The sequence below is a fragment of the Hypanus sabinus genome, chromosome 15 (assembly GCF_030144855.1).
Source record: "Hypanus sabinus isolate sHypSab1 chromosome 15, sHypSab1.hap1, whole genome shotgun sequence".
In the NCBI taxonomy this organism is placed as follows: Eukaryota; Metazoa; Chordata; class Chondrichthyes; order Myliobatiformes; family Dasyatidae; genus Hypanus; species Hypanus sabinus.
Genome location: NC_082720.1, coordinates 68,978,250 through 68,990,436, shown reverse-complemented (window position 1 = coordinate 68,990,436; position 12,187 = coordinate 68,978,250). Strand labels below are relative to the sequence as shown.

Sequence of the window (12,187 nt, the reverse complement as noted above, 5' to 3'; positions counted from 1 at the left end):
AGAACTAACAAAATATTTAGGCTTTAACAAAGAATCATGCTACCAAAGTATCCAGATAAAAATAAAATTGAAGTAGCCAGAATGTATTTTCAAATGAGGCAATTATGCTTGGCAAACCTCTTAACATTCCTTCAGCAAGTAATAGATAGGGTAGAAAGGGAAATTGCAGTGTGCTCTGACATCAGGCAGACCTTTGATATGTTCCCACATTGGATTCTACTGAAGATTAAGGGAACACAGAATCAGACTGTTTCCAGCCATCAAGGGATCTACCATGGTGTGTCAGAGAGAAAAGAATCAATGACATAAATATGGAACAAAGGGAAAGAGAACCACCAACGTGAAAAAATCTGCAGCTGCTGGAAATCTAAAGCAACACACACAAAATGCTGGAGGAACTCAGCAAGTCAGGCTGCATCTATGGAAAAGACTGAACAGTCGACCTTTTGGGCTGGGGCTCTTCATCAGGACTGGAAGGGAAGGAGAGAAGTCCAGGTAAGATGATGGGGGGAGGGCAGGAAGAAGCACAAGGAGAGAGAAAGAAAAGGTTATAATTTACTTAGAAAGAGATGTAGCTGCTCAGCTAACTGCCAGGATGAAAAAGCACGGTGAAAGCTTAAATCAAAAGGACCAAGGGAATAAGAGAGTAACTTTTTTGCTTAGTAAACTTTGACATGAGTAATCATCCCTTTTGAAAGTTTATTTGATGATTTGTTTAATTGTCATTGAACCTTTTAGACATAAACTATACTACTGAGACAACCAATAATCAAGATAAAATCCCTTTGACTACTTAATTACACTATGGCCCAAATTCAGACATAAGCTGTTTCTACATTTCGATCTTCTATTCATCTCTAGAAATATTGCAGCATTTCTTAAGTTGTTTAAATATAAAAATCACCTTACCTGCCAATAAGATTATCAAGCATGCTGCAAAGAAATCCGGATATTCTACCAATTCTGGTGCCTCCATTCTGAAATGAATACTAAGAAAACTGCTGATACGTTTGCTTAACAGTTGATCAAACATGCTGCTCCAGGCACTTGCCACGCTGGATGTACCTGATGTGGAGAAGAATGTAAAATGAGACCAAAAAATGTGCATATTTTGTTCTGATATTTTAATCAAGGGTAATACTGACTTCTGGAAGTAGCATAAAATGGTTATTTTGGATTAGATATTCCTGTACAACCTGCCCTTATTCCCTTTGTACAAAGCAGAGCCGCAGCAACACTGCTTGATACTGGACTCCCCTGGATGAGTGATCATTTATAACCAAAAATGTCAGTTTCAACAGGAGGTGTATATGAGCAGCTATTTCAATGTCTCCCATTTTACCCTCCCAAGCAAAATTAAAATTACACCAAGAAAGAGGAGCTCCATGTCAAGAGAGGTAGTTCTGTTATAGTGAACAGCTTGCTTTGAGTTCATTCACAAGCAGCATCACTGCATCATTGTCTGTCAAATTAGGTCCAGGTTTTGCACAGCATAGGAACAGGTCCCATCATCTTGTTCGTAACCATAGATTACATAATAACATAAGAACACTAGTGACAGAAGCAGGAAAAGGTTATTTGGCTCTGATGCCTAGTCCATCATTCAATAAGATTATGGGGTTTTTTTGTTTTATCTCAGCAATGCTTTCTTGCACCAACCTGATGCTTATTGTCATTTTCCATAAAGCAAAGGAGACCATTCTGTCCATCAAGTCCGTACCAGCACACAGAGCAATCACATTCATCTCATTGTCCTTTTGTCTCCCTATATCCTATTCTATCACACACACTCAGTAACACCCCATGAGTCCTTCACAAGCCACCAGCACTAGGGACGATTTGCAGTAGCCAAGAAAGTTATCAGTCTAACATCAATTCTTTTTATACTCAAGTATCTATCAATTCCTGTCTTGAATAAATAACCAGAAATATATTAGGTTCTTGATTAGCCAGGGCATCAAAGGGTATGCGGAGAAGGCAGGGGAATGGGTATGACTGGAAGAATTGGATCAGACCATGATTGAATGGTGGAGCAAGCTCGATGGGCTGAATGGCCTACTTCTGTTCCTATATTTTATGGTCTTATATACTGAATGACAGGGCATCTGGAGCATTCCAATATTCATTTCTCTCTGGTTAAATAAATTTCTTCTTATCCAAGTTGTGTATGGCCCACCTCCTTCTTTAACACTAGGACTGCAGGTTCCAGATGCTATAGCCAGGGATATGATCAACTCTGCACTTCCCTGTCAACCACACTAAGAATTCTGTAGGTTTCTGTGAGATCATATCTCAAGTTGCTAAACACTTGGGAGAATAAAACCAATTTTATATTGATTTTCTACAGCCAAGATTTTGCAAACTTGAGAGGTGATCTCATTGAAGCCTACTGAATTCTTATGGTGGTTTTATATTGGTTCTATAACCAATAAATCAGCTATGAACAAAAATAACTCAGCCACAATCAAATGGTAGTGCAAATGTCACTCCACTCTTCAAGAAGGAAGAGGGACAGAAGAAAGGAAACTGTAGGCCAGTTAGTCTGACCTCTGTGGTTGGGAAATGTTGGAGTCGATTATTAACGATGAGGTCTCAGGATACTTGGAGGCACGTGATAAAATAGGCTGTAGTCAGTATGATTTCCTCAAGGGAAAATCTTGCCTAGGAAATCTGTTGGAATTCTTTAAAGAAATAACAAGCAGGCTCGAGAAAGGAGAATCAGTTAATGTTGTGTACTTGGATTTGCAGAAGGCCTTTAACAAGAGGCTGCTTACAAATTATAAGTATTACAGGAAAGATTCTATCATGGGTAAAGCAGTCGCTGATGGGCAGGAGGCAAAGAGTGTGAATAAAGAATTCCTTTTCTGGTTGGCTGCCTACGAGTAGTGGTGTTCCACAGGGGTCTGTGTTGGGACCAATTCTTTTTATGTTATATATCAATGATTTGGATAATGGAATTGATGGCTTTGATCCAAAGTTTGCAGACTATATGAAGACAGGTGGAGGGGCAGGTAGTTCTGAGGAATGAGAGAGGCTACAGAAGGACTTAGACGGATTAAGAGAATGGGAAAATAAATGGCAGATGGAATATAGTGTCAAGAAATCTATGGTCATGCACTTTGGTGGAAGAAATGAAAGGACTGGCTAGTTTCTAAATGGAGAGAAAATACAAAAAAAATTGAGGCGCAGAATGATTTGAGAGTCCTTGTCCAAGATTCCCAAAAGGTTAATTTGTACGATGAACCTGTGGTGAGGAAGGCAAATGCAATGTTAGCATTCACTTCAAGAGGACTAGAATATAAAAGCAGGGATGTAATAAAGTCTGAACATTACATCCTTGTTTTTATATTTTAGTCCTTTTGAAAGCACTGGTGAGGCCTCACTTGGAGTATGATGAGCAGGTGTGGGGGCCTTATATAATAAAGGAGAAGGTTCAAAGGAGGTTCACGAAGATGATTCCAGGATTGACTGGCTGGTTATATGAAGAGCATTTGATTACTCTGGGCCTGTATTCACAAGAATTCAGAAGAATGAGGGGTGACTTCATTGAAACCTATAGCATAGTGAAAAGCCTTGATAGAGTGGATGTGGAGAGGATGTTTTCTATGGTGGAAGAATCTAAGACCAGAGGATACACCTCAGAATAGAGGAAAGTACTTTTAGAACAGAGATGAGGAGGAATTTATTTAGCCAGAGAGTGGAATTCTTTGCTACAGGCAGCTGTGGAAACCAAGTCCTTATATTTATTTAAGGCAGAGGTTGATAGATTCTTGATTAGTCAGGGCATGAAGGGATATGGTGAAAAGGCAGGAGATTGGGACTGAGAAGAAAATTGGATCAGCCATGTTGAAATGGTGGAGCTGACTCGATGGGCCAAATGGCCTTATTCTACTCCTATGCCTGATGGTCTAATTTGCTTTATTTATCCTCATATAAATAGTTGATTTTTTTGTTAAAATCTTTATTTTTACTATATGCTCATCTTCTTCTATCTCTCAGTTTTCACTGGACAAAGGATTGTTCCAGCAACCATGAGTGATAGGAAAGCATACTCCATCCTCTCTTGATCTGTTAACCTGTGACCTCATACAAACTTCCTCCAAGAGGACCATAACCTTGTCATGCTTTGGAGGTTTTCATGCCTCCATGACCTGGGGGAGCTATGTTGGCTGGAGTCAGGGCATTATGCTTTGGCTCTTGGTAGGGTCACCCATGCCAAACAGGTCAAAGGGTAGAGACCAGACAAGGAGCGGTTCATTGGTCCTCCAGGATTCGGGGTTCAGCTGGGACTGATAAAACCAAATTATTTCATAAACAGCAATGAAGAATACTTCTACATTTGTGTCTCTACCCGGGACTTGCATGATTAACAGTAATGAAATCTAAGAAGAAGCTACTGACATGAAGGAAACCCTGACCACCAGAGATGGAGGACCTTCATTGTCACCCTAAATGCTAACAGCATAATGGTCAGTAAGCAAATAAGTGAGTCATACAAATTTACTTGTCAAATAGTAAGCTCATGGCTGGAATAATGGGAGATAAAGATAGAATAAACATGAGCATGATCAGAAACACAGCAATGTGTACAACCGTAGATTCACTCCAGACTGGAAGAACTAGATATGACTCCAAGTGCATACCAATCATCATCATTACGTGCCCTGTCATATGACAAAGACGACCATGGTCCAATGACCATAATTGTTCTTGGCAAATTCTTCTACAAAAGTGTTTTACCATTGTCTTCTTCTGGGCTGTGTCTTTATAAGACAGATGACCCCAGCCATTATTAATACTTCTCAAAGATTGTCTGTCTGACGTCAATGGTCGCATAACTAGAACTTGAGATATGCACCAACTGCTCTCATGAACATCCACCACCTCTGCCCATGGCTTCATGTGACCCTGATGAGTGGGCTAAGCAGGTGCTACACTTTGCCCAGTGGTAGCCTGCAGGCTAGTGGAGGAAAGGAGTGCCTTACAGCTCTATTGATGGAGAAGTATCTCCACCTCACCACCCAGACATACCAATACATGCTGTAGTCATGGATTTATCCACATTTTTACTCCATATCTATCCTCTTACCCCCTAACTTTATTTGTATATAATCCTTTATTCAATATAGTTGTGGAATGTTGGTGTTTTTATTGCAATGTAACTAACACATTCACAGCAAATTCCTAATGTATGTAATATACAGTGACCTAAGTTGATCCATGATCCTTGAAATATAGTTCGAAGTAGGTTGATGAGCTTGAATACTGATAAATTCCTGAGAACAAATGATCTACATCCCAAAGTTTTGAAAGAATGATTTAGGAGATAATACATGTTTTGGTTATCATCTTCCAAAGATGTACAGACTCTGGAATTATTCCTGCAGATTCAAAGGTGGCAAATGTGACCGTACAATTTAAGAAAGCAAATAAAACCACTGACTTGTAGCTAATGTGAGTGGTAAACTAAACTCCCAAAATATTTGTTTATTTATTTACTTAGAGACACAGCGTGGAATAGGCCCTTCCAGTCCAACGAACCACACTACCCAGAAACTCCTACTTAACGCTAGCCTAATCACAGGACAATTTACAATGACCAGTTACCCTAGTGAAGAATGTAACAGCAGAGCACCTTGAAAATAACTATTGAGCAGAGCCAACAAGATTAAAACCATAAGACAAAGGAGAATTAGACCATACAGCTTATCAATTCTCCACCATTCCATCATGGCCAATTTATTATCCCTCTCAACTCCACTCTTCAGTCTTCTTCTTGTAACCTTTGAAGCCCTATGATTTAGAGAGGGGTGGGAACTAGATATAGACTAGTTTGCCATGGAACAAAAACCAGAGTAACAGAACTGAGGATGTTGCAGTTAGATGCATTGTATAGTGAGACCAAAGATAAGGTAAAATTGCAGACAGTGGGTTGAGTTGAAGTGTAACACAGGGAAAATCAAAAATGCTGATGAATAGAGGAATGAAGGTGTTATGTTTTAATGCATGAAGTATATGGAATAAGGTAGATGATCTTGTAGTGCAGTTAGAGATTGGTAGATATTATGTTGTCAGCATCACTGAGTCATGGCTAAAAGAAGATCATAGCTTAATATCCAAGGATACACCTTGTATTTAAGTTAAAAAAAAATTAGTCTGTTCCGAGCCTTATAGGCTCATCAGGCTGGTTATTATGCCAGTTTCTGTGGCATGAAGTGACTGTGAGTACAAAACTCCCCCCAAGATATGACGCCAGTCTATCGCGAGGATTGCCAGTACTTATTTTCAGCTGGATGGACTGGAGCAATGTGTGGTTAAGTGCCTTGCTCAAGGACACAACACGCTGCCTCGGCTAGGGCTCGAACTCACGACCTTCAGATCACTAGTCCAACACCTTAACCACTTGTCCTCGCACCACACCTTGTATTCAAAGGACAGGCAAGTAGGCAGAGTGGTTGGGTTGGCTCCATTAGCAAAAAATGTGATTTATTCCTTATAAAGGGATGATTTAGGATGAAGATGGAGGATCCTTGTGGGTAGAGTTAAGAAGCTGCAAGGATAAAATTTCCTAATGGTAGTTATATACAGGCCCCTGAACAGTAGCCAGGATGTGGGATATAAATTGCAACAGGCGGTAGAAAAGACATGTAATAAGGGTAATGTTACAATAGTCATGAGGGATTTCAATATGCAGGTAGACTAGGAAAATCAGGTTGGTGCTGGATCCCAGGAGAGGGAATTTTTAGAGCATCTGATGGCTGAGCCCACTTGGGGAAATGCAGTTCTGAATTGGGTGTTGTGTAATGAACCTGATTTAATTAAGGAGCTTAAAGTAAAGGAACCCTTAGGAGACAGTGATCATAATATGATAGATACCACCCTGCAGTTTGAGAGGGAGAAGATAAAGTCAGATGTATCAGTATTACAGTGGAGTAAAGGGAATTACAGAGAGTAGAACTGACCACAGTTGATTGGAAGGGAACACTATCAGGGATGACAACAGAACAGCAATGGCTGGAGCTTCTGGGGGCAATTCTGAAAGCCAGGATAGATACATCTCAAAGCTGAGGTATTCTGAAGGGAGGATGATGTAACTATGACTGACAAGGGAAGCCAAAGACAGCAGAAAAGCAAAAGAGAGAGCATATAATATAGCAAAAATTAGTGAGAAGTTAAAGGATTGGGAATATTTAAGAACCAACAGTAGGTAACTAAAAAAAAACATAAGGGGAGAAAGGATGCAATACAAAAGTAAGCTAGCAAACAATATCAAAAAGGATTCCAAATGTATTTTTTTCAGATAAGCAAAGAGTAAAAGAGAGATGAGTGTGGATATCAGACCACTGGAAACAATGCTTGGAGAAGTAGTAATGGGGGACAAAGAAATGGCAAATGAACTTAATAGTGTTTTGTGTTAGTATTCTCTGTGGAAGACACTAGCAGTATGCCAGAAATTCAAAAGTGTCAGGGGGCAGACGTGAGTGTAGTTGCTATTACTAAGGAAAAGGTGCTTGGAAAGCTGATTCATCTGAAGGTAAATAAGTCATCTGGACCAGATGGACTACACCACAAGGTTCTGAAAGATGTAGCTGATGAGATTGTGGAGATATTAGTAATGATCTTTCAAGAATCACTAGGTTCTAGAATGGTTCCGGGGGACTGGAAAATTGCACATGTCACTTCACTCTTTAAAAATGGAGGGAGGCAGAGAAAGGAAATTAGACAGTAGCCTGACTTCAGTGATAATGTTGGAATCCATTACTAAGGACAGGGCTCAGGGTACCTGGAGGAGAATGATAAAATAGGCCATAGTCAGCATGGTTTCCTCAAGGGAAAAATTGCCTGACAAATCAGTTGGAGTTCTTTAAAGAAATAATACACAAGATAATCAGCAGAAAGTCAGTGGGTGTTGTTTATTTCAATTTTCAGAAGGCCTTTGATGAGGTACCTTTCATGAGGCTGCGAACAAGATAAAAGCCCATGGCATAGCAAGAAAGGTATAGCATGGATGGAAGATTGGCTGACTAGAAGGAGGCAAACAATGGGAATAAAGGGGGCCTTTTTCTGGTTGGCTGCCAGTGACTAATGGTGTTTGGCAGGAGTTGGCATTGGGGACACTTCTTTTCATGCTACACTGTATGTCAACAATTTGGATGACGAAATTGACGGCTTTGTGGCCCAGTTTGCAGATGACATAAAGATAGACAGAAGGGCAGCTAGTGTTGAGGAAGCAGAAAGTCTGCAGAGGGACTTAGACAGATTGAAAGAATGGGCAAATAAGTGTCAGATGGAATATACTGTAGGGAAGGGCATGGTCCTGCTCTTTGTTACAAGGAATAAAGGTGTAATCTATTTTCTAAGTGGGGAGAAAGTTCAAAAACCAGAGGTGCAAAGGGACTTGGGAGCCCTTTTGCAGGTTTCCCTAAAGGTTAATTTGCAGGTTGAGTCAGTGGTAAAGAAGGCAGATGCAAGGTTAGCATTCATTTGGAGAGGACTAGAATGTAAGAGCATTAATGTGACGCTGAGGCTTTATGAGGTAATAGTAAGACCACACTTGGAGTTTTGTGAGCAGTTTTGGGCCCCATATCTAAGAAAAGATGAACTGGCATTCGAGAGGGTCCAGAGGAGGTTCACAAGCATGATTCCAGAATTAAACGGTTAATGTTTAAGGAGCATTTGTTGGCTCTGTAATTGTACTTGTGAGAGGTTGGAAGAATGAGGTGGGATGTCATTGAAACCTATCGAATGTTGAAGAGCTTCGATAGAGTGAATGTTGAAAGGATCTTTCCTGCATTGGGTGAGTCTTGGACAAGACAGCACAGCCTCAGAATAGAGGGATGTCTATTTAGAACAGAGATGAGGAGGAATTTCTTTAGTCAGAGGGTGGTCAATCTGTGGAATTCATAGCCACAGACAAATGTGGAAACCAAGTCATTTAATATATTTAAAATGGAGATTCATGGTTCTTGATTAGCCAGTGTTTCAAAGGTTGCAGAAAGAAGGCAAGACAGTGAGGTTCTGAGGATAATTAATGAGCTACGATGGAATGGTGGAGCAGACTCGATTGGCTGAATGGCCTAATTCTGCTCTTATGTCTTATGACCTTATGGTCTATATCTGAATTTGGATTTTTGGAGAGCATTCAATAAATTCACAAACAGGTGATAAAATTGGATCACCTGGAAAGGGGTGTAATGTACAGAGACAGAAAGCAAAGAGTGGGGATAAACAGAACATTTTCCAGTTCACAAGATGTGTCAACTCAGATAATGCAGATTTGTACTTAGGATCCAGCTTTTCTAATATATAATAACAAAACAAAATTCAGTGAAGAGAGTTAGAGCGGAGATCAAGCTAAAATAATTAATTCATTTGACACTATGCTGGTAGGATACCCAGTCAAAGTTAGTGAATAAAATGCAATCCATGACAACTTATAGCTGGTAAAAGTTGTTGAAGAAAATTACTTTCTCTTTGGATGAGGACCAAAGCTCATGTAGAAGATAAAATATAGTCTGAACTAGATGGGATGAATGGCCTGCTTATATGTTGCATTTCAAATGTGGCTTTGACTGCGATTGTCGACAGAATATCTAACCCAACATTTCAGATCTGAACCCTGTCATGATTGTACCTAATTTTCCTGAAGAAGGGTCTCTGCCTGAAAAGTCAACATTATTCCTTTCTATAGATGTTGCCTGATCTGCTGAGTTCCTCCAGCATATTGTATGAGTTACTCTTGCCTAGCTTCCACCATTTATGCACAGCAGCAATATCTAGATGACAATTGGAAGAGGGAGTCCCAGTCTATATTCTCCAGATGAATCCAAAGATCCTGAGTCTTTATATCGCTAACCAGTAAACAAATTGATTCTGCAAACCTTTGAATTATTAGATTCAGTCTCTCACTGGATAAGTTTACAAAACTATCAAAGATGCATTCAATGGTGTGCCCACTATTGAGCACATCTACACAAAGCATTGTCACAGAAAAGGGCATCCATCATCAAGGACCCCCACTACCCAGGTCATGTTCACTTCTTGCTGCTGCCATTGGGAATAAATTACAGGAACCTCAAGACTCACACCACTGGGTTCAGGAACAATTATTACCCCTCAACTATCAGGCTCTTGAAACAAAGAGGATAACTTCACTCAACTTCATTTACCCCATCATTGAAATGTTCCCACAATCCATGGACTCACTTTCAAGAACTCTTCAACTCAGGTTTTCAATATTTATTGCTTATTTATTTATTACTACTATTTCTTTCTTATTGTATATGCACACCTTGTTGACTTTTTTACACTAGTTGAACACCCAGGTTAGTGTGAGATTTCATTGATTCTATTATGGTCATTTTTCTAATATGGCTTTATTGAGTATTCCCACAAGAAGATGAATCTCAGTGGTGTATACATTTTACTTTAACTTTGAAAAGGACCTGAAGAAATGTTTGTGGTAAGTGCTCTTATGATCCTTCTTCAGCATATACAGTAACTATTGTTATCAATGAAACGTACATAAACAGAAGCTGACAGGCAGTCTAAGGGTGTCTCAGTCCAGAACTTTGACAGTTTATTCTCCATAGATGCTGCCTGAAATCCTGCTGTTCCTCCACTATTTAGTGGGCGTTGCTCGGTATTTCCAGCACCTGCAGAATCTCTTGGTTTTAGGATGAGCTGTTCCACTGCAAAGTCTCTTTGAGGGATGCATACCATGAACAAGTTTAAATCTTCTCTTTGATGGGACTTCAGTGAGATCCCCTCCGATGCTCCCCCCTGTGCTGCTCTCCGATTCTTCGCCCATACGCTCAGCCAGACATGCTACCACAGCACACACCACTTGCCAGCTTGTATTCCATCCCCTCTGCCCACCTTCTTATTCTGGGTTCTTCTCCTTTTCTTTCTAGTCCTGGTGAAGGGTCTTGGCCAAAATGATGAATGCTTATTCCTCTCCAGAGATTCTGCTGGACCTGTTGAGTTCCTCCAGAATTTTGTGTTTGTTGCTCTGGATTTCCAGCATATGCAGAATCTCCCTTGTTTATAATTTTTAAAAATTTGAATATTGCCTCTGGTGAAATAAGTTCCTGATTCATGTGGTGCTCTCTACTAAGCTGTAGATGCAGTGTGTCAGGACACTGGCTGAGAACAGGATTAAGTTTACATGACATCTTCTCAATCACAATTTTGAGGAACTGGCACTGTTCTACTTAGTTAGAAAGTTCACTAGAGTGATTCCTTGGGGTTCGTACTATGAAGAGAACATAAGGAGAGCAGGAGTAGGCCATCTGGCCCATTGAGCCTGCCCCGCCATTCAATAAGATCATGGCTGATCTGTCCGTAAACTCAGCTCCATCCAACTGCCTTTTCGCCATAACCCTTAATTCCTTTATTATATAAAAACCTATTTAACTGTTTCTTAAATATATTTGGTGAAGAAGCTTCAACTGCCTCCCTGGGTAGAAGTGAAGTATATTTGGCCTCTATTCTCCAGAGTTTAGGAAAATACAAGCAGAGTTCACTGTGACATGTAAGATTTTCATGGGGCTTGATTTGCATATCTGGAGCTTGATATTCCCCTTTGCTGTGTCAAAGTTTTAAGTGTTTATTTCACCCAGAGGAATATGAGTATTTGTTGTTCATTATCCAAAAGAGCTGTATACGCTCTGTCACTGAATATATTCAAGATATTGAAAGACTGTGGAAACAAAGAATGTGGTGTTACTACAGGAAAGTGGTGCTGAGATAAACAAAAAAAAATCCATGTTATCTTACTGAGTGGCAGAACAGAATGGAGTGGACTCGTAAACTTACAATCGACCTCATCATGGCCTTGCGCCATATTGGATTCAAAGTACATTTATTATCAATGAATGTATAAGTTATACAACCTTGAGATTTGTTTGCTTACAGGCAGCCACAAAGCAAAGAATCCAAAAGAACCCAATTTTAAAAAATAAAAGACCACCACCCGATTTGCAAGGGGAAAGGGGAAAAGAACAAATCATGCAAACAATTGAAGTAAGCAACAACATTTCAAACCAAAAATGAGGCCTTAGATCCAAGCCCTAGAGCAGCCTGGAGTAGGCCCAAGCCTGGATATCAGTCCATCATATTAACAGACTTGAAGCACAGCAGCCAGGGACAGTTTTCAAAGCCTCAGCGCCGTGGAGAGAGGAGTGAA

At 40.1% G+C, this 12,187-nt stretch overlaps 1 protein-coding gene and 1 pseudogene across 1 annotated transcript in view; one reads left to right on the top strand and one right to left on the bottom strand.

Moving 5' to 3' along the window:
* LOC132405263 (cationic amino acid transporter 2-like) overlaps window positions 1-12,187 on the bottom strand; it is a 34,728-nt pseudogene that overhangs the window by 14,467 nt on the left and 8,074 nt on the right.
* LOC132405581 (fibroblast growth factor 1-like) overlaps window positions 458-12,187 on the top strand; it is a 96,378-nt gene continuing 84,648 nt past the window's right edge. Inside the window, exon 1 of the mRNA XM_059990501.1 lies at window positions 458-495. The gene's annotated coding sequence lies outside the window, so the exon portion shown is untranslated. The remainder of the gene's footprint in view (window positions 496-12,187) is intronic.